Raw genomic sequence first — 26,652 nt, 5'->3', positions numbered from 1 at the left:
ATAGGTATGAAAAAGGCATAGGTTTCAGGGAAGTAAAAAGAAGTTAGTCTGACGCCTGCAGAGTACAGAAGAGGAGATCTAATTCCCATTCTCTCTACCACCACTTCTCCCATCCCCATACCACCACCACCACTGTTTGTGTCTTATTTAAAAACACATTTCAGGAAAAAGTCTGGAAAGGGATGCACTAAAATATTAAGCACGGTATTCTGGGTTGTGTGATTGCTACTGGTTTTCCGTTTCCTTTTTTTTGTCTCATCAGTTTCTAGAATGCACAGGTATTATATATTTTTTAATTTTTAAAAAAAAAGCTATTTTAGAATCATCTTAGGAAGCAAAACAAAATAATGCCTTCCACTATTTACAATAGCCAAGACATGGAAGCAACCTAAATGTCCATTGACAGAGGAATGGATAAAAAAGATGTGGTATATATTTATACAATGGAATACTACTCAGCCATAAAGAAAGGATGAAATAATGCCATTTGCAGCAACATGGATGGACCTAGAGATTATCATACCAAGTGAAGTCAGTCAGAAAGAGAAAGATAAATACTATATGATATCACTTATATGTGGAATCTACAATATGGTACAAGTGAACTTATTTACAAAACAGAAACAGACTCACAGACATAGAAAACAAACTTATGGTTACCAAAGGGCAAACGGGGTGGGGGAGAGATAAATTAGGAGTTTGGGATTAGCAGATACAAACAACTATATATAAAATAGATAAACAACAAGGTCCTACTGTATAGCAAAGGGAACTATATTCTGTATCCTATAATAAACCATAATTTAAAAATGAAAAAAAAATATATATATACATATATGAATCATATTTTATATATATGTGATATATCACATATATATATATACTGAATCACTGCTGTATACCAGAAACTAACGTAACATTGTAAATCAACTATTCTTCAATAAAAAAAAAATCATGCTGTCTTTGATTGCAGAAGTCAACCATGATTTTACCTCTTTTCAGGTCTATGTGAACAGATCTAGTCTTTATTTTGGGGGGGAAAGTAGGATCGTGTGCATGTGTATATGTATGTATGTGCATGTATTTATGTCTAGCTGGATACTAATAGAAGTACCTTTTTAATGAATGTAAAACTGGAAGTTTTTATAATGAGAGCAACTTAGATAAGATAATTGAAATACTTGCACCACCTCACACTCACAGAATGCCACTTCACTTACTCATATGATCTTTTAAAGGAAAATGACCGCCATGCCAACTAATATGAAAATATAAAAATGTATTAAATGACAAAACAACACACGGTACATCTTAGTTCTATTTTCTTGGTCTTAAAAAACAAAATAGGAATAAGGAAATTACCGGCTCTTCATGCCATCCTTTTGGATAGTACGTGAAGAAAGTATTTCTAGGGTAGGGCCCTCTCTAGGCTGTCTTAGCCCATAAGGTCCCATCATCTGTGTACACTCTGGACGCCTAGAAGGTTTCACGTGTGTGGTTATGGTCATTGCCATCTTTCAGGCATAGACCATGAGACAACATGCTGGGCCCCAGGCAGAGAGAATCTCCCTTCTTGGGTGGGGAGCAGATGGAAGGGTGAGGTGGGGAGTGCAGGCCTGTAGGAACCAGTGGCGTCTAGGACTTCTCTCCAACCCACACCTACCAGTCAGGAAGGCAGAATGGATTCCTGAGCAACTGACAGGCCAAAGAGACTGAACTTGGTCCTCGGTACCTCTCAAGCCCTCAAATACTGTAGTTCCAGCTCATCAGAGATGAGCTTTGTCTTTTTTTCTTTTTACCTTTTTTTTTTAATTGAAGTCTAGTTGATTTACAATGTTGTGTTAATTTCAGGTGCACAGCACAGTGATTCGCTTTTATATATAGATGCATGTATGTGTACATATATATCTATTCCTTTTCAGATTCTTTTCCCGTATAGGTTATTACAAAATATTGCATAACGAGCTTTGTCTTTGCCCTGATCAGCAAAGCTCGGCTGCAGCCCACATCTGGCCTGGGTATGTACCTGCTTCCCGTAGTTGGTAGTGGACGTGAGTCCATGGCGTAACGGTTGTGGAATTTAAGAACTCGAGCGAAAATTCTATCTCCTTTTATCCTTGGGAAGCTCCTGGACCCTCTCCTGGCCTCTGTTAGCTCATCCATACTAACAGGTATGCATTGGTAAACAAGTGCCATGCAAATATCACCATGGAGGAGCTCCCAGTTTGGTAGGAAGAGCAATCAACAAGCAAGGACAATAAAGTTTGCAAAGTACCAAGGGTACTCGTACCAAGTAGACATAAAGCTCTGTGGGAAAGTGGGATCCCTGGAAGACAACCTGGAGGAGGTGGCATATAGGCTAATACTTGATGGGTAAAGAGATCAGTCAGGCAAATAGTAGGGGTAGAGGAAACAGCCAGGCTGAAGGTCCACCTTAGTCGCCTTATCCTCAAAATCATGATACCTGTGCTCGGGGATTTCTCCTGCTTTACTTTCAATTCCTGGAAATAACAAGGCTCAATCTCAGCTCTGGACTTTGACCCCGGCTGTTCTGTCCACCCAGAGGGAATGACCACCTCTGCCTCCTCTAGGTCTCAGCTGGCTGTGGCTTCCCCTGGGCAGCCTCCCCTGACGCTCCAAGCCTGGGTTGGAGGGCCCCCTTCCTTGCTCTCTTAACATCCTGAAACATTACCTCATCATAGTATTTCCCACACTCTATTCTCCACTGTGTCATAAATGCCTTCAGTTACAAGGACTGTGCTTTCTGGTCCACCTTTTAATCCCTAGTACCTTGCAAATAATAATCATCAGCATAGACTGAGACATATTGTGTGCCGGGCACCGTCTTAAGCACTTTACATTTAACTCTCACAACAAATCCTGTAAGGCACAGAGACACTGAATAACTTACCCGAGACTACACAACTAGTAGGTGGCAGGGCCAGAATTTGTACCCTGATGTCTGGCCCGGCTCCCACCCCCTTATCACCTCTGCACGCCAGCTGCCCACACTAGGAATACAATTCCTAGCCAGGCTGCCTCTCCTGGGACAGTTCTAGCTCAGCCTCTGCCTCTCCCTAACTGGGAAGCCACCTAGGATGCAGCCTGTACCTTCACTGGGCCTCAGTTTCGCCACCCATGATGGAAGGTAGAGTGGATCATGTGTAAGGGAAGAAATTAACCTGCCCGAGAAGAGCGCCATGTGATGGGTTCACACTTAGGCAATCCCATTTCAGAGTCACTTTACTTAACCTCACTCACTGCCTCAGGTGCACAACGAAAATTTGTGCAATTAGTGAGTGAGCAGGTGATTGAGTGGCTGAACCCTGACCCTCTCTGAAGGGACGGAGGATCACTGAACCTATTAAGAGCTATTAATCCAGCAACCTAATTATTGACTCATGGTATCTTTGTAGGAATCTTCTAGAAGAATGCATATCAACAGCAGTCAAAATATATTATTCTAATGATGATGCAAAAAACTGGATTGTTTTACCTGCCCTTTTGAATCTTGCTTTTTCTCTTTACAATACACATTGAAAGTCATTCAATGTCAGTACATTTTTATCTATGTAAATGAAGTTATTTCCAACACATTTTCAATTATAAAAATTGCTGCATTAAAAATTATAGTTTTGTACATTTGTTATTTTTATAGAATAATTTATTCTATAAAAATAACTTCTAATAATGTATTAGAAGAATAATTTCTAGGTCAAAGATGCAGATTTAAAATTGTTTAATTGGCACTACCCAAAAGGTTTCACCCACTTTAACCATAAAAGTACCTGTTCCCCTCATCATCACCTGGTATTATCTTTCATTTTTTTGTCTTTTCCACAATCAATAGATGACAAATGATAGCCTACTATGATTTTCGTCTACTTTTCTTTGATTATTAGTAAGCTTGGGCTTCTTTTCATGTTTTTGGCCATTTGCATTTCTTTTTTTTTTTGGCCACGCCTTGTGGCTTGCAGGGTCTTAGTTCCCCAACCAGGGATTGACCCCAGGCCCCAGCAGTGAGACCATCAAGTCCTAACCACTGGACCGCCAAGGAATTCCCTACATTTCTTTTTAAATTTCTTTCCTGTTGATTTTTTCTAACCATTTTTCTATTGGATTGTTAGTTTTTCTTATTCATTTGTGAGAGCTCTTTGAATTTATCAGTTAATTATCCTTTGTTCTGGTTTTGGAGGTGTTTCACCCCAGTGTGTTGTTTGACTTTGATTATGTTTTATGGGGTTCTTTCCAAGGCACAACATTTGATACGTAGAAGTTTTGCGGTTACTTTATGTAGTTAAATTTATCTATCTTTTCCCTTTGGCTTCCAAAATTCATATAATCCTTGGAAAGCCCAATTCCACTCCAGGGTCATACAAATGTTCACCCACACTTTCTTTTAAAAAATGTTCTGCGATTGGCTACAGTTAAACTTTGGATCCATCTGGAATATATTTTGATGTATGGAATGAAATAGTCAAGGCAATGATTATGCTAGGACCGAACAGCTATGCTTTGAAAACAAGCTATGAACCTTTTGGCTTGGCACTTCAGGAAAAAGCCAAACACCAATGAATGGAGGGAGGAGCGGGCATGGGGACCTAAGGACACAGTGCTGGCTTGAAGGGGAGGCGTCACTAAGTTCCAAAAATGCATTCTATTTTGATTATGTAAACACCAGTCAGTGATTTTGAAAAACCCACACAATGCTGGCGATTTTGGAGGGGAAATCAGAACCTGGCTAAAGAAAGAGAGAGCAAACAAACTAAATCGTAGCTGGTATTACACATGGGACTGTATTACCTCTATTAGGAACCATCTAATCTTGGCTACATCCTGAGTGGCAGAGCCCAGATAACTCAGGTGTTATTTAAATATTCTTGTGGGCTCTAATCATGACCCCGATTGCAAGAAAGTGGATATGATGTGTACTGCGATCTAGGCAATCGCGCAAAGATAAACAGCATGTAACACAAAGCTGACTCAATTATAGTTGTAGGGGAAAAGTTTAAGGGACTAACTCACTTACTGGTTCCCTGTGGGAGAACCACAAAAAGGAGAGGTTAGAAGGTGGTATTCGTGGAGGAAGAGAGAAGTAGCACTGGGAGGCCAGAAGGCTGGAAGAAAGCAGAAACAGACCGTGGGAGGCAAAAAAAACCAATTAATTATGGGAGTATCAGGATAAACCAGCCACATGATCCAATGAGTGGCGGAAGAAGGAAGCCAGCCCTTTCTGTTGTAAAAGTGGGCAAGATACTAAAGCCAAAGGAAACGGGTCAGGACGGCTCTGGGAGGTGCTGATTGAAGCCAGAAAAGCTTGGATTAATTGGCACTCCCTTCTCCATGCCCATTAATGGAAATACTTTCTGCCCTGTACTTTGCAATGGAAGTGACGGGGGAACAGGGAATAGCTGGGATTTATGCACAAAGCCAGTTTCCAGAGACTGTCCCAGCACGTTCAACCTGATTACTAACCTCTTCAAAATGATTCCCCTCCCTCCCTGTGTGACTTTAACTGGGTCTCTGTTTCCTCACTGTGTGGGAACCCTAACTCTAAACCTTAACCCTAACCCCTAACCCTGAATCTGAAAGACCAGCTTTTTCACAGCAGCACTATCTACAATATCCAAGACATGGAAACACAACCTAAATGTCCATGGACAGGTGAATTGATAAAGAAGATGTAGTACATATACATAATGGAATATCACTCAGCAATCAAAAAGAATGAAATAATCCTGTTTGCAGCAACATGGATGGACTTGGAGATTATCATACTAAGTGAAATCAGTCAGAAAGAGAAAGACAAATACCATATGACGTCACATATATGTGAAATCTAAAATACAATACAAATCAACATATCTGTGAAAAAAACAGACTCACGGACATAAAGAACAGACTGTGGTTGCCAAGGGGGAAGGGGAAGGGGGTGGGGGAGGGAAGGAGTGGGAGTTTGGGATTAGCAGATGCAAACTATTGTATACAGGATGGATAAACAAGGTCCACTGCATAGCACAGGGACCTATATTCAACATCCTATGACAAACCATAATGGAAAAGAATATGAAAAAAATATATATGTATAAATGAGTCACTTTTCTGTACACCAGAAATTGACACAATATTGTAAATCAAGTATACTTCAATAAAATTTAAAAAAAGAAAAAGAAAAAAAGAAATTCTGTGTTCCTGCTGCCTGTTTGTCTTTGTCCTACAGACATCATGTCAGAGCCACAGTTCAAAAATCCTTATTTGGAGGTGGATCTTACCACGGATGGAAGGAAGGGGCAAAAGACTGGCAGTGAGGAAGCCTGTGGGGGGCAGATATTACAGTGGTCAAGTGGATATGATGAGGGTCCAACCAGGTGGGTGGCTGGTCGATGTGGATAGCAAGAGGAGAGGGCTGTGAGGGACAGGAAGAACGTAAAAGCACCAGAGAGAGACATTTGAGAAGGCTTGGGAACCAAATCTGAAAGCTAGGAGCCTTCTGACCCAAAGTTCACAGTGGCAACCCCAGATCATAGGACTGCCAGGAAAAGTAACCATGCTAAAGCGTAACTTTCCCTAAAGTTAAAAAACCACGCTCCCCAAATATACACTGAACGTGCATCACATGCTCAGCTCACTACTTAATGGACGCAGTAAGATGGTAAATCTGGTTCCAAGAGCATTTTGCGAAACTGACTATTTGTACGCACTTATACAGGAAGGTTAGAGTCAAGTTTCTAGTGTAGATGTACTACTGGTTAACGCCCTACAAGATAATACAAAACCATACCATTTGGAATCTCCCTTCTACTGGGGAAAAATTATTTGCTTCTCAACAGAGTAAAATCTGCAAATTGAGAAGTAACTTGACTGAGTGTGAGCCCTTAACAGCAAACAGCAAATGTTCAATAGAAGCAAATAACAAATGTTCATTCTTCTACATCTGTGGTTCTCAAACAGGGGCAATTTTGCCTCCCAGGGGACATTTGGCATTATCTGGAGACACTTTTGGCCACAACTCAGCCAGGAACAGGGAGTGGGGAGAGGGATGGCATCTAGTAAGAAGAGGCCAGTGATGCTGCTGGACACGCCACAGCACACAGGCCAAGCCCCACGCAAAGAAGTATCCTGCCCAAAAGGTCAGTAGAGTGAAGGTAGGAAGTCCTGCCCCAGATAATGAACGAGCCTGCAGGTAAGCTTCTCAAAGAATGCCCTTGTGTGGGACTTCCCTGGTGGTCCAGTGGTTAGGACTCTGTGCTTCCACCGCAGGGGGCACGGGTTCGATCCCTGGTCAGGGAACTAAGATCCCGCATGCCGTGCAGCATGGCCAAAAAAAAAAAAGAATACCTTTGTGCAAAGATATGCTGCCCCCCTCTTTTTCTTATTTCCAAGTTCTAAATAATCTTTCTTAATAGTAATCGTCAACCATCTGCCTTTAAAGGAAAGTAGACTTCTTTTTACGAATGTTTCACCTGAGTATGTTAAAAAGGTTTCTAATTTACCTGAATGACATCAGAAAAATTCAGTTAAACAGCACACCCCTTCCCAGTTACTGAGCCTTTTGTCTTATTAAGATCTTACTACAGTTGCTGTCCAAAGACTATGGGATTTTTCCAGGGAGCATGCAAACGCCTGGAAGTTTCTTCAAAACAAGAATATCCAACCCCCCAGAAAAGCAACAGCCAAAAAGATGTGCTGATATCACCGAGAGAAGTTGGCAGCAGGGCAGAAGCATAGTCACAGGAAGTACAGCTGGGAAAAGACAGAGGCTGATGACCCCTCCGCTGTCCCAGCTGGGACACATCTCCTTCCTCCCTGTTCCTGCTCCAGCCCCATTGTTCCAAATCTTGGCCAACTCTACCGTCTACCCAGGTACCCAGGCCAGACTGTGCGATGACGCCTCAGCTTCCTCTTCTTTCCCTCCCATCTACAGGAATTCGCTCATTCAGTAAGACATTTATGGATGGAGCAATGACTCCCAGGCACCAAGTATATACAGAGCAGTAGGCACAACGGTCTTGCAGCAGATCGCCAAGGCCCTCGGATTCTTCCTTGATTAACTCTCCATTCTCACCACCTTCCTTTCTTGCCTTTAAGCTCTGTAGCTGCAGCCTCTTAAATTATTCCCCTGCCCGAGCCTAGCCTCTCCTGTTTTCAGATTATCACCTTGAAACACAGCTCTGCCCGTACAGCTCCCCTACCAAAAACAACTTTGAACTTCCCTTTGCTCAGGGAATGGGCTCAAAGAATAAAATCCAGACACCTTTGCACAGCAACCAGGTTCCTTCATACTTAACCCACCTTGCTCAGACACTACTGCCAAAAGCAGCATTCATGGCTCCCAGGACAGATGGCCGGCTTTCCCACACCCATGCCTTTCTTTCTGCATCCTCATTTTTGTCAATTCCCTCATCCGCAGGTTATCAAAATGTACCAATTAACATATCTGTCATGCTAGATAAATACTTGCCGGCCCCCAAATAAATATTCCTAGTGTGAGAAGACAATTTATGATCATCTACAGCATGTCTGTAGGTTAACAACACATTTTAAAAGATTTTTCATTAAAAAAAATAAATGTTGCTACTTTAAAAGATTCAAAGGTAGAGTTTTAAAAACCTAAACATGAGGAGTAAATTCTCTGGAGAAAAGATTCATCAAGGGAAGCAAGTTCCTAAAATTCTCGTTAGGAAATTTTCACAAAGAACATTTATCATTTCAATATTGCATACAAGGGTGTTCTTGGTGGACCAAATGTGGGCTTATCTCAAGACATAACAGACTTCTAGAGAATACAGGCAGATATTAGACCATGAGTTAGGTGATCAGATAATGCGCTTTGGAAACAAGTATGTGGGTCAGAGAGGACTCGTGAAAGAGGTCACTTCTAGGCTGAGACCTAATGTTTTGTTTCTTTTAATTTTTTTCATTTTGTTTTATAAGCAGAAAGCTAATTAAGACTGGATTGTCCAGTTCAAAACCTGAACCTCTTTTAGCACTTGTCACAATGCAGCACAGAGAGTCATTTAATCTCTGGCCTTGCACCCCACTACCTCACTCCTTTGGCCTGTCACCTTGTTGCAGATAAAGATTGCATCTTACTCATTTTGTATCCCCAGGACCTAGGATTGTGGCTAGTATTTGTGCCAAACAAATGTTGTTGGAACAGACTGGAATGGAAAATGAAATCATGTGGTTATATTGGTGAACAAATTCAATTAATAAGTGATTGATTCACCTATAATGGAAAAGAATCTGAAAAGGAACGCATGTGTGTGTATATATATATGTATATGTGTGTGTGTATATATATATATATATATATATAACTGAATCGCTTTGCTGTACACCAGAAACATCATAAATCTGCTATACTTCAATTAAAAAGAATGAGATCCATTCAGTCCAATCATTGCATTGACTTCCCTTTTCTCCACTGAAGTGAACTTACCAAGCCAACCCTTCCACAGGCAATTGCCACTTAAAACACTCTATAGCACAGCTGGCCCAGAATGGAGACTGGTTAAATAAACCTACATATCTACCTTCTCTTTCTCAAGTGCTACGTATGAATCCCAGAAATGAACAAGGAGGCAGTAAATATTTATTGGTGTGTGAGAGGCTGAACTCACACAGCAGTTGAAAGGTATGCAGGGCTGGGCATTTAACCATACCTCTCTCATTTCAGGGAAAACTAGCTGAGTTTGAAGTTATCCGGCTGACCTTTGAACAACACAGGTTTGAACTGCACAGGTCCGCTTCTCCGTCGACTTTTTTTTTCAGTAAATACAAACTACAGTACTCCACGATCTGTGGTTGGCTGAATCCATGGACGTGGAAGTGCAGATACGGAGGGCTGACTGTAAAGTTATATGTACTTGGATTTTTGACTGCATGGGGGTCAGCGCCTCTAACCCTTGTGTTGTCCAAGGGTCAACTGTAGTTTGAATGCATGTGAAATGTTTCAGATTGGACTAGTAATAATACATAAAAAGGACTGTCTAGGTGTGGTTGACCAGGTGAATCGTCAGACGAGGTGGGATCCCATCCTGTGCTGCTTGTACCCAAGCTGCCCCTAAGACCTAGGGTGGAGGACACAAAGGCATCTCAAGAAGGAAGTGACAAGCAGAAACGTCTCACGTGGAAGCTTGAAACTCCCTTTCATCTTTTCCTAAGCACCGCCTTTCTTCATATAAGATTCCGTTGATTAAAAGATACATCGTTTTTTTATGAGCCACTGAGGAAGAATAAATGCCACAACAAATAAAGCTGGACACGAAGCTTTTTGGTCATTTATTTATTTATTTTCATATCACATTTTAGTGATGTGAAAATAAAGGTAATTTTTAAATTTTAATTCATAACACAATCACAGAGCACTTAGCTCTCTTAATGAACATACTTCTCATACTCCAGGGAATTTTAAAAATCTCTCAGTTCAATTACAAAATGCTCAGTGAGATTCAGTCATACTGAGTGCTTGTTCTATATTCCAAGGGTAAATAATACATTAGTGCTAACATATATATATGGAATCTAAAGAAAAAAAATGGTTCTGAAGAACCTAGGGGCAAGACAGGAATAAAGACGCAGATGTGGAGAATGGACTTGAGGACACAAGGAGGGGGAAGGGTAAGCTGGGGCAAAGTGAGAGAGTGGCATAGACATATATACACTACCAAATGTAAAATAGATAGCTAGTGGGAAGCAGCTGCATAGCACAGGGAGATCAGCTCGGTGCTCTGTGATCACCTAGAGGGGTGGGATATGGAGGGTGGGAGGGAGGGAGACGCAAGAGGGAAGAGATATGGGAACATATGTATATGTATAACTGATTCACTTTGTTATAAAGCAGAAACTAACACACCATTGTAAAGCAATTATACTCCAACAAAGATGTTAAAAAATAAAATAATCAGGATAAAGAATAATAGAAAAAATAATAATAGGACAAGCAACAGGTACAAGATGGGGAGTAGTTAATTAACATCCAATTCAAAATGCTTATATGTACATCAAAACAATGAACTGTTTTTTGTTTTGTTGTTTGTTTTCATAAATAATGCAAATATTCCAAGAATCAAGCAAATTTGTACAAAATACAATAAATGTGACTGGAAAAGACTGAGTAGTTGTACAGCCAACTAAATGAATAAATTATTTCAGGCAAGCTCTCCTTTTGTAATCAAAAAGGCTGTGCCTTGGTCAGTGATAGTTAAGAATCAAAATTGTCTCCATAATTTCACATAAATGTTTGAATTTCATATCAGGAAAACAAGACAACATTATTTCTGTAGGGAGACACTGGTGAGTAATTCTTACCATATATCATTAAAAAATAATTTAACTGTTGGAATTTGAGTATAAACTGAAAAATAAAAAGTGAGTTTGTTGTGTTTCTAGACTATTACTAGTTCAAAAAACTTAGAATCTTTTCAGCTATAGCCAGGTATTTTAACAAGTAACATATTTTAATTCAGCAGAAAACAATTCTTTTGAGTTACGCTAATAATAAACACAACACATTTTATTCAATGGGATAATAAACAAAGAAGCAGCAATGTTGTACAAATTCACATTATTAATCTAACTCTTACATGACAAGGATTGTTATATTAAATAGAAACAGATAGCTTTGCCTTAGCTGGAATGCCCATCCTGGATGGACTACTTTACATGGTAAAGTAAATTTGGTCAATAGAAGGTTTGTTTGAATTTTAGAACCTGGAAGACTTTAGAGACAATCTACATATACCCTCTATTATGTTTTCTGTTTTGCTGTTCTCTCAATTTCTCTTTTCCTATCCAAACCCATTCTTTGATTGCTGTACACCTGAAACTGACACAACATTGTAAATCAACTATACTCCAATAAAAATTAAAACAAACAGAACAACAACACAAAACCCCATTGTTTGAATAGAGAAATAGCCTTTGGTAAGTCCACCTAGCACAGCAACACCAAAGTATCTTCCTCAATAATCTTCTTGATTCATTTCAACCTCTTTGAGGTCATATTGTTATTATTATTACCTATAAAGGTTTGGTAGAAATTCCTTGAATTAATTTTCCTCCTCTTTCCCTGCTTGTGATTTCTTGACAATCAGTGTGACCCTTAGACAAGCTTGTTTTCCACTCAGATTTGTTCATGCTGTTGAAAGAAATGTCTTGTAAACATGACTAGGGCTGTTGCTAGTAGAACCTTCCTATAAACACCTTACTTATTTTTATTTTTTTAATAAATTTATTTTTATTTATTTTTGGCTGCATTGGGTCTTCATTGCTGCACACGGGCTTTCTCTAGTTGCGGCAAGCGGGGGCTACTCTTCGTTGCAGTGTGCGGCCTTCTCATTGCGGTGGCTTCTCTTGTTGCGGAGCACGGGCTCTAGGCATGCGGGTTTCACTAGTTGTGGCACACAGGCTCAGTGGTTGTGGCTCGTGGGCTCTAGAGCGCAGGCTCAGTAGTTGTGGCGCTTTCTGGTCATTTAGAATGTTTACCTTATGCTTACAGAAAGAGCTCCTTCCTGTTTGAACATATTTGAACACAAATGACCTGTAACCTGTGCTCTAACTTTTAGCATTTACATTGTAATTTTGAGGATGAAGAGCCCTGGGGTTTAGTCAGCATTTTATATTTGGCTACATTTGTAGTTTGGGTTTTGGCTCCACTCAATCATCTGTCTCTGGATTTTGAGCAGCTTCTGTTCAAACTCAGCAGGAAGCTCCCAACGATTAACGATCAACTCCTTAATCATAGTTCACTGTGATGCACATCACGTTGACGTGTCATGGCCTTTGAAATTTGTTTCAAGGAATGTGTCGATTCTTCCTAACTTCAGGTACAGTGCTTGGCCTAGTATCAGTAATAAAATACAAGTTTTTATGACCTTAGAGCTAAACTTCTTTGTTATCTCTCATAACATACTTTGCTGATGTTGGCAAGAAAATATTGGATTGTGATTATTCCTCCAACAATGAACATGTGCTTCCCTAATATATAATCTATGCCTCTTTTGTACTTTGACTTTTTGTTTTAATGCTGTAGCATAAAGTAATCTTTTTTTTATTGAGATGATGATTTTATGGATATATATATATATATCCCTACAGATATGCCTTGGAGATATTGCAGGTTCGGTTCCAGACTACCACAATAAACCAAATATCACAGTAAAGCAAGTCATGCAAAATTTTTCGTTTCCCAGTTCATGTAAAAGTTATGTTTACACTATACCGTGGTCTACTAAGTGTGCAATAGCATTGTGTCGGGAAAAAAATGTACATACCATCATTATTACTTTATCACTAAAAAATGCTAACTATCATCTGAGCCTTCAGCATGTTGTCTTTTGGCTGGTGGAGGGTTTGAAATATCACGAGAATTAACAAAATGTGCCACAGAGACACGAAGTGAGCAAATACTGTTGGAAAAATGACGCCAACAGACTTACTTGATGTAGAGTTGCCACAAACCTTCAATTTTTTATTTAAACATCTTTATTGGAGTATAATTGCTTTACAATGGTGTGTTAGTTTCTGCTGTATAACAAAGTGAATCAGTTATACATATACATATGTCATCATATCTCTTCCCTCTTGCGTCTCCCTCCCTCCCATCCTCCCTATCCCACCCCTCTAGGTGGTCACAAAGCACTGAGCTGATCTCCCTGTGCTATGTGGCTGTTTCCCACTAGCTATCTATTTTACGTTTGGTAGTGTATATATGTCCATGCCACTCTCTCACTTTGTCCCAGGTTACCCTTCCCCCTCCCTGTATCCTCAAGTCCATTCTCTAGTAGGTCTGTGTCTTTATTCCTGTCTTGCCCCTAGGTTCTTCATGACCTTGTTTTTTTTTTTTTTTGATTCCATATATGTGTTAGCATACGGTATTTGTTTTTCTCTTTCTGACTTACTTCACTCTGTATGACAGACTCTAGGTCCATCCACCTCACTACAAATAACTCAATTTTGTTTCTTTTTATGGCTGAGTAATACTCCATTGTATATATATGCCACATCTTCTTTATCCATTCATCTGTTGATGGACACTTAGGTTCAAACCTTCAATTCGTTAAAAAAAAAAGAAAATGCAGTATCTGCTGAGCACAATAAAGCAAAGCACAGTAAAATGAGGTCTGCCTGTATTAGAGAGAGAGAGTAGACTTGAAATATGTGCAGTTTACTGTATGTCGATTATACCTCAGTCAAGCTGTTTTTAAAAAGCATTGTAAATCATCAATAGGTGAATGGATAAAACAATACGTGGTATATATATATATATTTATATATATAATAATAATATAATTATATATATAATTGTGTGTGTGTATATATATATATATATATATATGTATATATATATATATATATATATATATATAATTCAGCCTAAAAAAGGAAGGAAATTCTGATACATCTAGAGCACGTAGTCAGCTCTTATACTCATCTGGCGCCGGGGTTTTATGTCTGCTGCCCAGGGGATGATTCTGGACCCCCTGGCTCTGGTGGCCAGGGAGCCTTGCATTCCTAGGTCCCTGGAAACTAACAATTCTGGGGACAGTCCTTGACAAGTTAACACCCCTAGGGCATGGCACGGAGCAGACTGAAACACACCCTTGTTTTTCTGTGAAAGAGGCCTATTTACTTGTCCTGGAGCTTTGGCCTGAGGGGCAGTTTCAGGTTTGACTCACAACTAGAGGCTGGTGGAAGTGCACTCAGAGAACATAGGCTGGTGGACACCATCTCTGCATCCTCCCTTTGCCTCACTACAGCATTTTGGTATCTCCCAGAAAGTAACTTATACACTTGTCTGGAGCCCTGATTTTTCAACTGCTTCCCACAGGACACCTCCAAATTGCCAGGCTCTGGTGGACAGGGAGGCTTACGCTTACAGTCCCACAGGACTCCATTTATTTGCCTACTTTAAAAATAAAATAAATAAAATAAGCTGCTTGGACAATCACAAAGGTTTGAGAGACAACCCAGAGCTAGGGCAGGGTTAAATAATAAGGCTTAATCTGCTACATGAGGCCCCTTATTTAAGAGTGGGACAGATGGCTGCTTTATCTACTGCATAGAAACCAACACAGAGAGTCAAGCAAAATGAAGAAACAGAGGACTATGTTCCAAATGAAAGAAAAAGATAAACCTCAGGGGAAAAAACCCTTAATGTAACAGAGAAAAGTAATTTACCTGATAAAGGGTCCAAAGTAATGGTCATAAATATGCTCCCCGAACTTGGGAGAAAAATGGATGACACAGCGAGAACTTCAACAAAGAGATAGGAAATATAATAAAGTACCAAATAGAAGTCAGAGAGCTGAAGAATACAATAATTGTATCAAAAAATACACTAGAGGGATTCAACAGCAGACTAGATGAAACAGAACGATAAGTGAACTCAAAACAGGGCACTGGAACTCATCCAATGAGAGCAGCAAAAAGAGAAAAGAATGAAAATAAAAATGAAGATAGCTTAAGTGACTTATGTGAGAACATCAAGTGGACTGACATTTGCATTACAGGGCTCCCAGGAGGAAGAGAGGGGAAAAAAATAGCAGAGAACTTATTTGAAGAAATAATGGCTGAAAACTTCTCTAACCTGAAGAAGGAAACAGGCATTCAGATCCAGGAAGCCAGAAAATTCCAAATATTAGGAACCCAAAGAAACCCACACTGAGGCACATTATAATCAAAATGTCTAAAGTTAAAGACAAGGAATGAATCTTAAATGTGGCAAGAAAAAAAACCCAACTCATTACATACAAAGGATTCCCTGTGAGAATATTATCAGGAATTTTCCAACCGGAAAGGAATGGCACTATATATTTAAAGTGCTGAAAAGACAAAAAACAAGAATACACTACCTGGCAAAGTTATCATTCAGAATTGAAGGAGAAATAAAGAGCTTTCCAAACAAGCAAAAGCTAAAGATGTTCATAACCACTAAATTGGCTTTCCAAGAAATAGTAAAGGAAGTTGTTTAAGCAGAAAAGCAAAGGTGCTAATTAAGAACAAGGAAACATCTGAAAGCGTAAAGACAAATAAATAGTAAAGGTAGGGGATTAATCACTTTTAAAGTTAGCATGAAGATTAAAAACAACTAGCTACAATAATTAGTTAAGGAATAAACAAGATAAAAATATGTAAAACTGTGACATCAAAAATATAAAACATTGTGGGGGGAATAAAGATGTGGGTTTTTAAATGCGTTCAAACTTAAGTTGCTATCAACCTAAAATAGACTGTTATAAATATAAGTTGTTTTATATAAGCCTTATGGTAATCATAAAGCAAAAACCCATACTAGATAATCAAAAGGTAAAGAAAAAGGAATCTAAGCATATTACTACAGAAGGTCATCAAAACACAAAGGAAAAAAAAAAACACAAAGGAAGAGGGCAAGAGAAGAAAGGAACAGAGAGAAACTAAAACAGCAAGAAAATAATTAACAAGATGGAATAAGTAAATACCTAAAAATAATTACTTTAAATGTAATTAAAGAGGCTTCGTCCTCTGCACTACAAGGCCCCCTCAGGCCATGTGGGTACTAGGGGTGTGGGAGGGAGAGAGGCGGGGGGGAAGAGGAGGAGAGGCAGACAGTGGTGGGGGGACTCTCAGGAACTGTCAGGGATTGGAGGATCAGGGGAGATGTGGCTAGTTTCCCCTGACCACTCAGGCCCCAGGAAGCCTGTTGGGTTTCCAGGCTTGGTCCCCAGCAAGCCTGTTGGGCTTCCAAGCCTGTTCCCCAGCCTTCCAGGGCCCCCTCTGACCAAGTGGGTCCTAGGGGCATAGGAGGGAGGGAGCAGGGAAGAAGAGGAGAGGTGAATGGGGAGGGACCCTCTAGGATCAGAGGATTGCAGGAACGCATGTAGCATTTCCCCCACCCACTTGGGCCCAGGGAGCCTGCTGGGCTCCCAGACCTGGTCCTCTGGCCTGAGGCCAAAGGCACTGCTGGGTCCCTCCAGTCTGCTCTGGGCCTAAGCCCCGCCCCCCAGAGCCTTTTTGACCCCACCCACTGTCTAAATCTCGCCCCTGCCTAAGCCCAGCTCCCCATAGCCAAGGCCTTTTTCTGGGGTTTTTTTCCCTCTTTTTTGCTATTGTGGTTCTGTCTTAACTTTCAGTTGTTGTTTCATCTATGTTTTTATTTTTTCTAACATATCCATTAGTTTTCTAATCTTATTTTATTTTTCATTCTTTGTTGTTGTTCTGCTCCTTTCTCTTTTTTTTTTTTGCGCCACCCCTGCATGGCTTGTGGGATCTTGGGTCACAAGCCAGTGGTCGGGCCTGAGCTCCTGTGGTGGGAGCTCTGAATTCGAACCACTGGACTAACAGAGAAACTGAGACCCGAGGGAGTATTCATCGGAGTGAGCTCTCCCGAAGGTCCTCATCTCAGCACCAAGACCCAGCTCTACCCAACAGCCTACAAACTCTAGTGCTGGAAGCCTCAGGCCAAACAACCAGTAAGACAGGAACACAATTCCATCAAAAAAAAATAATGAGATGACAAAAATATATGTTACAGATAGAGAAGCAAGGTAAAAACCTACAAGACCAAATAAATGAAGAGGAACTAGGCAACCTACCTGAAGAAGAATTCAGAGTAATGATAGTAAAGATGATCCAGAATCTCAGAAATAGAATGCAGGAGTGGATTGAGAAAATACAAGAAATGTTTAATGAAGATCTAGAAGAACTAAAGAACAGACAAACAGAGGTGAACAACACAATAACTGAAATGAAAAATACACTACAAGGATTCAATAACAGAATAACGGAGGCAGAAGAACAAACAAGTGAGCTGGAAGACAGAATGGTGGAAATAACTGCCAAGGTACAGAATAAAGAAAAAAGAATGAAAAGAATTGAAAACAATCTCAGAGACCTCTGGGACAACACTAAATGCACCAACATTCGAATTATAGGGGTCCCAGAAGAAGAAGAGAAAAAGAAAGAGTCTGAGAAAATATTTGAAGAGATTATAGTCAAACATTTCCCTAACATGGGAAAGGAAATACCCACCCAAGACCAGGAAGCACAGAGAGTCCCATACAGGATAAACCCTAGGAGAAACACACCAAGACACATATCAATCAAACTAACAAAAATTAAATTCAAACAAAAAATATTAAAACCAGCAAGAGAAAAGAAAAAAATAACATATAAGGGAATCCCCATAAAGTTATCAGCTGATTTTTTCAGCAGAAACTCTGCAGGCAGGAAGGGAGCGGCAGGATATAGTTAAAGTGATGAAAGAGAAAAATGTACAATCAAGATTGCCCAGCAAGGATCTCATTCGGATTAGATGGAGAAATCAAAAGCCTTACAGACAAGCAAAAGCTAAGAGAATACAGCACCATGAAACCAACTCTACAACAAACGCTAAAGGAACTTCTCTAAGCGGGAAACACAAGAGAAGAAAATGACTCACAAAAACAAACCCAAAACAATTAAGAAAATGGTAATAGGAACATACATAAAGATAATTACCTTGAATGTAAATGGATTAAATGCTCCAACCAAAAGACAAAGTCTGGCTGAATGGATACAAAAACAAGACCCATATATATGCTGTCTACAAGAGACTCACTTCAGACCTAGGGACACATACAGACTGAAAGTGAAGGGTTGGAAAAAGATATTCCATGCAAATGGAAATCAGAAGAAAGCTGGAGTAGCAGTACTGGTATCAGATAAAATAGACTTTACAATAAAGACTGTTACAAGAGATAAGGAAGGACACTACATAATGATCAAGAGATCAATCCAAGAAGAAAACATGATAATTATAAATATTTATGCACCCAACATAGGAGCACCTCAATACATAAGGCAAATGCTAACAACCATAAAAGGGGAAATTGACAGTAACACAATAACAGTAGGGGACCTTAACACCCCACTTACACCAATGGACAGATCATCCAAACAGAAAATAAATAAGGAAACACAAGCTTTAAGTGACACAATAGACCAGATAGATATAATTGATATTTATAGGACATTCCACCTGAAGGTGGCAGAACACACTTTCTTCTCAAGTGCACACGGAACATTCTCCAGGATAGATCACATCTTGGGTCACAAATCAAGACTCAGAAAACTAAAGAAAACTGAAATCATATCAAGCATGTTTTCTGACCACAATGCTATGAGGTTAGAGATCAATTACAGGAAAAAAACTGTAAAAAACACAAAAACATGGAGGCTAGATAGTGTACTACTAAATAACCAAAAGATCACTGAAGAAATCACAGAGGAAATAAAAAAAATACATAAAGACAACTGAAAATGAAAGCATGATGATCCAAAACCTATGGCATGCAGCAAAAGCAGTTCTAAGAGGGAAGTTTACAGCAATAAAATCTTACCTCAGGAAACAAGAAAAATCTCAAATAAACAACCTAACCTTACACCTAAAGCAACTAGAGAAAGAAGAACAAACAAAGCTCAAAGTCAGTAGAAGGAAAGAAATCATAAAGATCAGAGCATAAGTAAATGAAATAGAGATGGAAAAAACGACAGAAAAGATCAATGAAATTAAAGCTGGTTCTTTGAAAAGATACAGCTGATAAACCTTTAGCGAGATTCATCAAGAAAAAAAGGGAGAGGGCTCAAATCAATAAAATTAGAAATGAAAAACAAGAAGTTACAATGGACACCACAGAAAAACAAAGGATCATAGGAGACTACTATAAGCAACTATATGTCAAAAAATGGACAACCTAGAAGAAATGGACAAATTCTTAGAGAGGTAAAATCTCCCAAGACTGAACCAGGAAGAAACAGAAAATATGAACAGACCAATCACAAGTATTGAAATTGACACTGTGATTAAAAAAACTCCGAACAAACAAAAGTTCAGGACCAGATGACTTCACAGGTAAATTCTCAAACATTTAGAGAAGAGTTAACACCTATCCTTCTGAAACTACTCGAAAAAACTGCACAGGAAGGAACACTCCCAAACTCATTCTATGAGGCCACCATCATGCGGATACCAAAACCAGATAAAGATACCACAAAATAAAATTACAGGCCAATATCACTGACGAATATAGATGCAAAAATCCTCAAGAAAATACTAGCAAAGAGAATCCAACAATAAAGTAAAAAGATCATACACCACGATCGAGTGGGATTTATCCCAGGAATGCAAGGATTTTTCAGTATCCACAAATAAATCAGTGTGATACATCACATCAACAAATTAAACAATAAAAACCATATGATCATCTCAATAGATGCAGAAAAAGCTTTTGACAAAATTCAACACCCGTTTATGATAAAAACTCTCCAGATAGTGGGCATAGAAGGAACCTAGCTCGACAAAGGCCAGACGTGACAAACCCACAGCTAACATCATACTCAATGGTGAAAAGCTGAAAGCATTTCCTCTAAAATCAGGAACAAGAAAAGGATGTCCACTCTCACCACTTTTATTCAACATAGTTTTGGGAGTCCTAGCCACAGCAATGAGAGAAGAAAAACAAATAAAAGGAATCCAAATTGGAAAAGATAAAGTAAAACTGTCACTGTTTGTAGATGACATGATACTACACATAGAAAGTACTAAAGATACTACCAGGAAACTATTAGACCTCATCAATGAATTCGGTAAGGTTGCAGGATACAAAATTAATACACAGAACTCTGTTTACATTTCTATACACTAACAATGAAAGATCAGAAAGCAAAATTAAGGAAAAAACTCCATTTACCCTCAAATCAAAAAGAATAAAATACCTAGGAATAAACCTACCTAAGGAGGCAAAAGACCTGTACTCTGAAAACTATAAGACGCTGATGAAAGAATTCGAAAATGACACAAACAAGGGCTTCCCTGGTGGCACAGTGGTTAAGAATCCACCTGCAAATGGAAGGGACACGGGTTCGAACCCTGGACCACAAAGATCCCACATGCCACGGAGCAGCGAATCCCATGTGCCACAACTACTGAGCCTGTGCGCCACAGCTACTGAACCCACATACCTAGAGCCCATGCTCTGCAACAAGAGAAGCCACCACAATGAGAAGCCCTCTCACTGCAATGACAAGTAGCCCCCACTCTCCACAACTAGAGAAAGCCTGCACACAGCAATGAAGACCCAATGCAACCAAAAATAAAATAAATTTATATATATATATATATATATATATGAAAATGATACAAACAGATGGAAAGATATACCATGTTCCTGGACTGGAAGAATCAATATCATCAAAATAACTATACTATCCAAAGAAATCAACAGATTCAATGCAATACCTATCAAATTACCAATGGCATTTTTCACAGAACTAGAACAAAAAATCTTAACATTTGTATGGAAACACAAAAGACTCCAAATAGCCAAAGCAATCCTGATAAAGAAAAATGAAGCTGAAGGAATAAGGCTACTTGACTTCAAACCATTGTACAAAGGTACAGTAATCAAAACAGTATGGTACTGGCACAGAAACAGAAATATAGATCAATGGCACAGGACAGAAAGCCCAGAAATAAACCCATGCACCTAAGGTCAATTAATCTATGACAAAGGAAGCAAGAATATACAATGGAGAAAAGACAGTCTCTTCAATAAGTGGTGCTGGGAAAACTGGACAGCTACATGTAAAATAATGAAATTAGAACATTCTCTAACACCACACACAAAAATAAACTCAAAATGGATTAAAGACCTAAATGTAAGACCAGATACTATAAAACTCTTAGAGGAAAACATAGGCAGGACACTCTTTGACATAAATCACAGCAATATCTTTTTGGATCCACCTCCTAGAGTAATGAAAAGGAAAACAAAACTAAATAAATGGAACTAATTAAACTCAAAACTTTTGCACAGCAAAGGAAACCATAAACAAAATGAAAAGACAACCCTCAGAATAGGAGAAAACATTTGCAAACCATGCGACTGATAAGGGATTAATCTCCAAAATATACAAAGAGGTCATGCAGCTCAATATCAAAAAACCAAACAACCAGGACTTCCCTGGTGGTGCAGTGATTAAGAATCTGCCTGCCAATGCATGGGACATGGGTTCAATCCCTGATCCAGGAAGATCTCACATGCCGCAGGGCAACTAAGCCCATGTGCCACAACTACTAAGCCTGTGCTCTAGAGCCTGCACAACTACTGAAGCCCACACACCTAGAGCCCATGCTTTGCAACAAGAGAAACCACCGCAATGAGAAGCCTGTGCAATGCAACGAAGAGTAGCCCCTGCTCGCCGCAACTAGAGAAAGTCCACGTGCAGCAACGAAGACCCAATGCAGCCAGAAATAAATAAATAATATATACATATATTTAAAAAAACAACCTAATCAAATAATGGGCAGAAGACCTAAATAGACATTTCTCCAAAGAAGACATACAGATGGCCAAGAGGCACATGAAAAGATGTTCAACACGGCTAATTATTAGAGAAACGCAAATCAAACCTACAATGAGAAATCACCTCTTACCAGTCAGAACAACCATCAGCAAAAAGTCTACAAACAATAAATACTGGAGAGGGTGTAGAGAAAAGGGAACCCTCCTACACTGTTGGTGGGAATGTAAATTGGTACAGACACTATGGAGAACAGTATGGAGGTTCCTTAAAAAGCTAAAAATAGAACTACCATTTTATCCAGCAATCCCATTCCTGGGCATATATCCAGAGAAAACCATGGTTCGAAAGGATACAAGCAACACAATGTTCATTGCAGTGCTATTTACAGTAGCCAAGACGTGGAAGCAACCTAAATGTCCATTGACAGATGAATGGATAAAGAAGATGTGCTACATATATACAATGGAATATTACTCAGTCATAAAAAAAGAATGAAATAATGCTATTTGCAGCAACATGGATGGATCCAGAGATTATCATACTGAGTGAAGTAAGTCAGACAAAGAAAGACAAATATCATATGGTATCACTTATATTTCGAATCTAAAAGGATGATACAAATGAACTTATATACAAAACAGAATCAGACTCACAGACTTCGAAAACAAATTTATGGTTACCAAAGGGGAAAGGCTGGGGGGAGCGATAAATTAGGAGTTTGGGATTAACACCCACTACTATATAGGAAATAGATAATCAACAAGGACTTACTGTATAGCACAGGCAACTCTACTCAATATTCTGTAATAACCTATATGGAAAAAGAATCTGTAAAAGAATGGATATATGTATATGTATAAATGAACCCACTCTGCTATATACCTGAAACTAACACAACATGGTAAATCAACTATACCCCAATATAAAATAAAAAATAAATTAAAATAAAATAAAACAATCATACACCATGATCAAGCGGGATTAATTCCAGGGATGCAAGGATTGTTCAACATTCACAGAGTAATCAGGGTGATAAATCACATTAACAAATGAAAGATAAAAATCATACGATCATCTCAACAGACACAGAAAAGGCATTTGACAAAATTCAACATCCATTTATGACAAAAACTCTGAGAAGATGGCAGAGTAGAAGGACATGCTCTCACTCCCTCTTGTGGGAACACCAGAATCACAACTAGCTGCTGGACAATCATCAACAGGAAGACACTGGAACTCACCGAAAAAGATAAACCACATCCAAAGACAAAGGAGAAGCCACAATAAGACAGTAGGAGGGGCGCAATCACAGTAAAATCAAATCTCATAACTGTTGGGTGGGTGACTCACAGACTGGAGACCACTTATACCACAGAAGTCCACCCACTGGAGTGAAGATGCTGAGCCCATCAGGCTTCCCAACCTGGGGGTCCAGCAATGGGAGGAGGAATTCCTACAGAATCAGATTTTGAAGGCTAGTGGGATTTGATTGCAGGACTCTGACAGGACTGGGGGAAACCCAGACTCCACTCTTGGAAGGCACACACAAAGTAGTGTGTGCACTGGGACCCAGGGGAAGGAGCAGTGACCCCAGGGGAGACTGATCAAGACTTACCTGCTAGTGTTGGTGAGTTTCCTGCAGAGGCAGGGGGTGGCACTGGCTCACTGTGGGGACAAGGACACTGGCAGAAGTTCTGGGAAGTACTCCTTGGCTTGAGCCCTCCCAGAGTCTGCCACCAGCCCCACCAAAGAGCCCCAGTAGGCTCCAGTGTTGGGTTGCCTCAGGCCTAATAACCAACAGGGAGGGAACCCAGCTCCACCCATCAGCAGTCAAGCGGATTAAAGTTTTACTGAGCTCTGCCCACCAGAGCAACGGTCAGCTCTACCCACCACCAGTCCCTCCCATTAGGCAACTTGCACAAGCCTCTTAGATAGCCTCATCCACCAGAGGGCAGACAGCAGAAGCAAGAAGAACTACAATCCTGCAGCCTGTGGAACAAAAAACACATTCACAGAAAGATAGACAAGATAAAAAGGCAGAGGGCTATGTACCAGATGCGGGAACAAGGTAAAATCCCAGAAAAACAACTAAATGAAGTGGAGATAGGCAACCTTCCAGAAAAAGAATTCAGAATAATGATAGTGAAGATGATCCAGGACCTCGGGAAAAGAATGGAGGCAAAGATCAAGAAGATGCAAGAAATGTTTAACAAAGACCTAGAAGAATTAAAGAACAAACAAACAGAGATGAACAATACAATAACTGAAATGAAAACTACACTAGAAGAAATCAATAGCAGAATAACTGAGGCAGAAGAACGGATAAATGACCTGGAAGACAGTATGGTGGAATTCACTGCTGTGGAATAGAATAAAGAAAAAAAGAATGAAAAGAAATGAAGACAGCCTAAGAGACCTCTGGGACAACATTAAATGCAACAACATTCGTATTAGAGGGGTCCCAGAAGGAGAAGAGAGAGAGAAGAGACCTGAGAAAATATTTGAAGAGAATATAGTCGAAAACTTCCCTAACATGGGAAAGGAAATAGCCACCCAAGTCCAGGAATTGCAGCAAATCCCATGCAAGATAAATTCAAGCAGAAACATGCCAAGACACATAATAATCAAATTGGCAAAAATTAAAAACAAAGAAAAATTATTGAAAGCAGCAGGGGAAAAACAACAAATAACATACAAGGGAACTCCCATAAGGTTAAAAGCTGATTTCTCAGCAGAAACTCTACAAGCCAGAAGGGAGTGGCATGATATACTTAAAGTGATAAAAGGGAAGAACCTACAACCAAGATTACTCTACCTGTCAAGGATCTCATTCAGATTCGATGGAGAAATCAAAAGCTTTACAGACAAGCAAAGGCTAAGAGAATTCAGCACCACCAAACCAGCTCTACAACAAATGCTAAAGGAACTTCTCTAAGTGGGAAAGACAAGAGAAGAAAAGAACCTACAAAAACAAACCCAAAACAATTAAGAAAATGGTCAGGGCTTCCCTGGTGGCGCAGTGGTTGAGAGTCCGCCTATCTATGCAGGGGACACGGGTTCGTGCCCTGGTCTAGGAAGATCCCACGTGCCACGGAGCGGCTAGGCCCGTGAGCCATGGCCACTGAGCCTGCACGTCCAGAGCCTGTGCTCCGCAACGGGAGAGGCCTGCGTACCACAAAAAAAAGAAAGAAAGAAAGAAATTGGTCATAGGAACATACATATTGATAATTACCTTAAAAGTGAATGGATTAAATGCTCCAACCAAAGGACACAGGCTTGCTCAATCGATACAAAAACAAGACCCATATATATGCTGTATACAAGAGACCCACTTCAGCCCCAGGGACACATACAGACTGAAAGTGAGGGGATGGAAAAAGATACTCCATGCAAATGGAAATCAAAAGAAAGCTGGAGTAGCAATACTCATATCAGGTAAAATAGACTTTAAAATAAAGAATGTTACAGGAGACAAGGACACTACATAGTGATCAAGGGATCAATCCAAGAAGAAAATATAACAATTATAAATATATATGCACCCAACACAGGAGCACCTCAATATATATAAGGCAACTGCTAACAGCTATAAAAGAGGAAATCAACAGTAACACAATTATAGTAGAGGACTTTAACACCTCACTTACACCAATGGACAGATCATCCAAAATGAAAATAAATAGGGAAACAGGAGCTTTAAATGACACAACAGACCAGATAAATTTAATTGATATTCATAGGACATTCCATCCAAAAACAGCAGATTACACTTTCTACTCAAGTGCGCACAGAACATTCTCCAGGATAGATCACATCTTGGGTCACAAATCAAGCCTCAGTAAATTTAAGAAAATTGAAATCATATCAAGCATCTTTTCGGACCACAATGCTATGAGAGTAGAAATGAATTACAGGGAAAAAAACGTTAGAAACACAAACACATGGAGGCTAAACAATACGTTACTAAATAACCAAGAAATCACTGAAGAAATCAAAGAGGAAATCAAAAAATACCTAGAGACACATGACAATGAAAACACAACAATCCAAAACCTATGGGATACAGCAAAAGCAGTTCTAAGAGGGAAGTTTACAGCTACACAAGCCTACCTCAAGAAACAAGAAAAATCTCAAACAATTTAACCTTTAACCTAAAGGAACTAGAGAAAGAAGAGCAAACAAAACCCAAAGTTAGCAGAAGGAAAGAAATCATAACTATCAGAGCAGAAATAAATGAAATAGAAACAAAGAAAACAATAACAAAGATCAATAAAACTAAAAGCTGGTTCTTTGACAAGATAAACAAAATTGATAAACCATTAACCA

At 39.5% G+C, this 26,652-nt stretch overlaps 1 protein-coding gene and 1 non-coding gene across 2 annotated transcripts in view; one reads left to right on the top strand and one right to left on the bottom strand.

Annotated features, from left to right (window-relative positions):
* The window catches only part of GCNT3 (glucosaminyl (N-acetyl) transferase 3, mucin type), a 106,715-nt gene that overhangs the window by 8,428 nt on the left and 71,635 nt on the right, over positions 1 to 26,652 (bottom strand). The window lies entirely within an intron of this gene.
* TRNAG-UCC (transfer RNA glycine (anticodon UCC)) lies at positions 7,218 to 7,290 on the top strand. Its single transcript has one exon. It is a non-coding gene; the product is annotated as a tRNA-Gly (tRNA).

The sequence above is a fragment of the Pseudorca crassidens genome, chromosome 1 (assembly GCF_039906515.1).
Source record: "Pseudorca crassidens isolate mPseCra1 chromosome 1, mPseCra1.hap1, whole genome shotgun sequence".
NCBI classification, from domain to species: domain Eukaryota; kingdom Metazoa; phylum Chordata; class Mammalia; order Artiodactyla; family Delphinidae; genus Pseudorca; species Pseudorca crassidens.
This window is presented reverse-complemented; position numbering and strand designations above follow the sequence as displayed.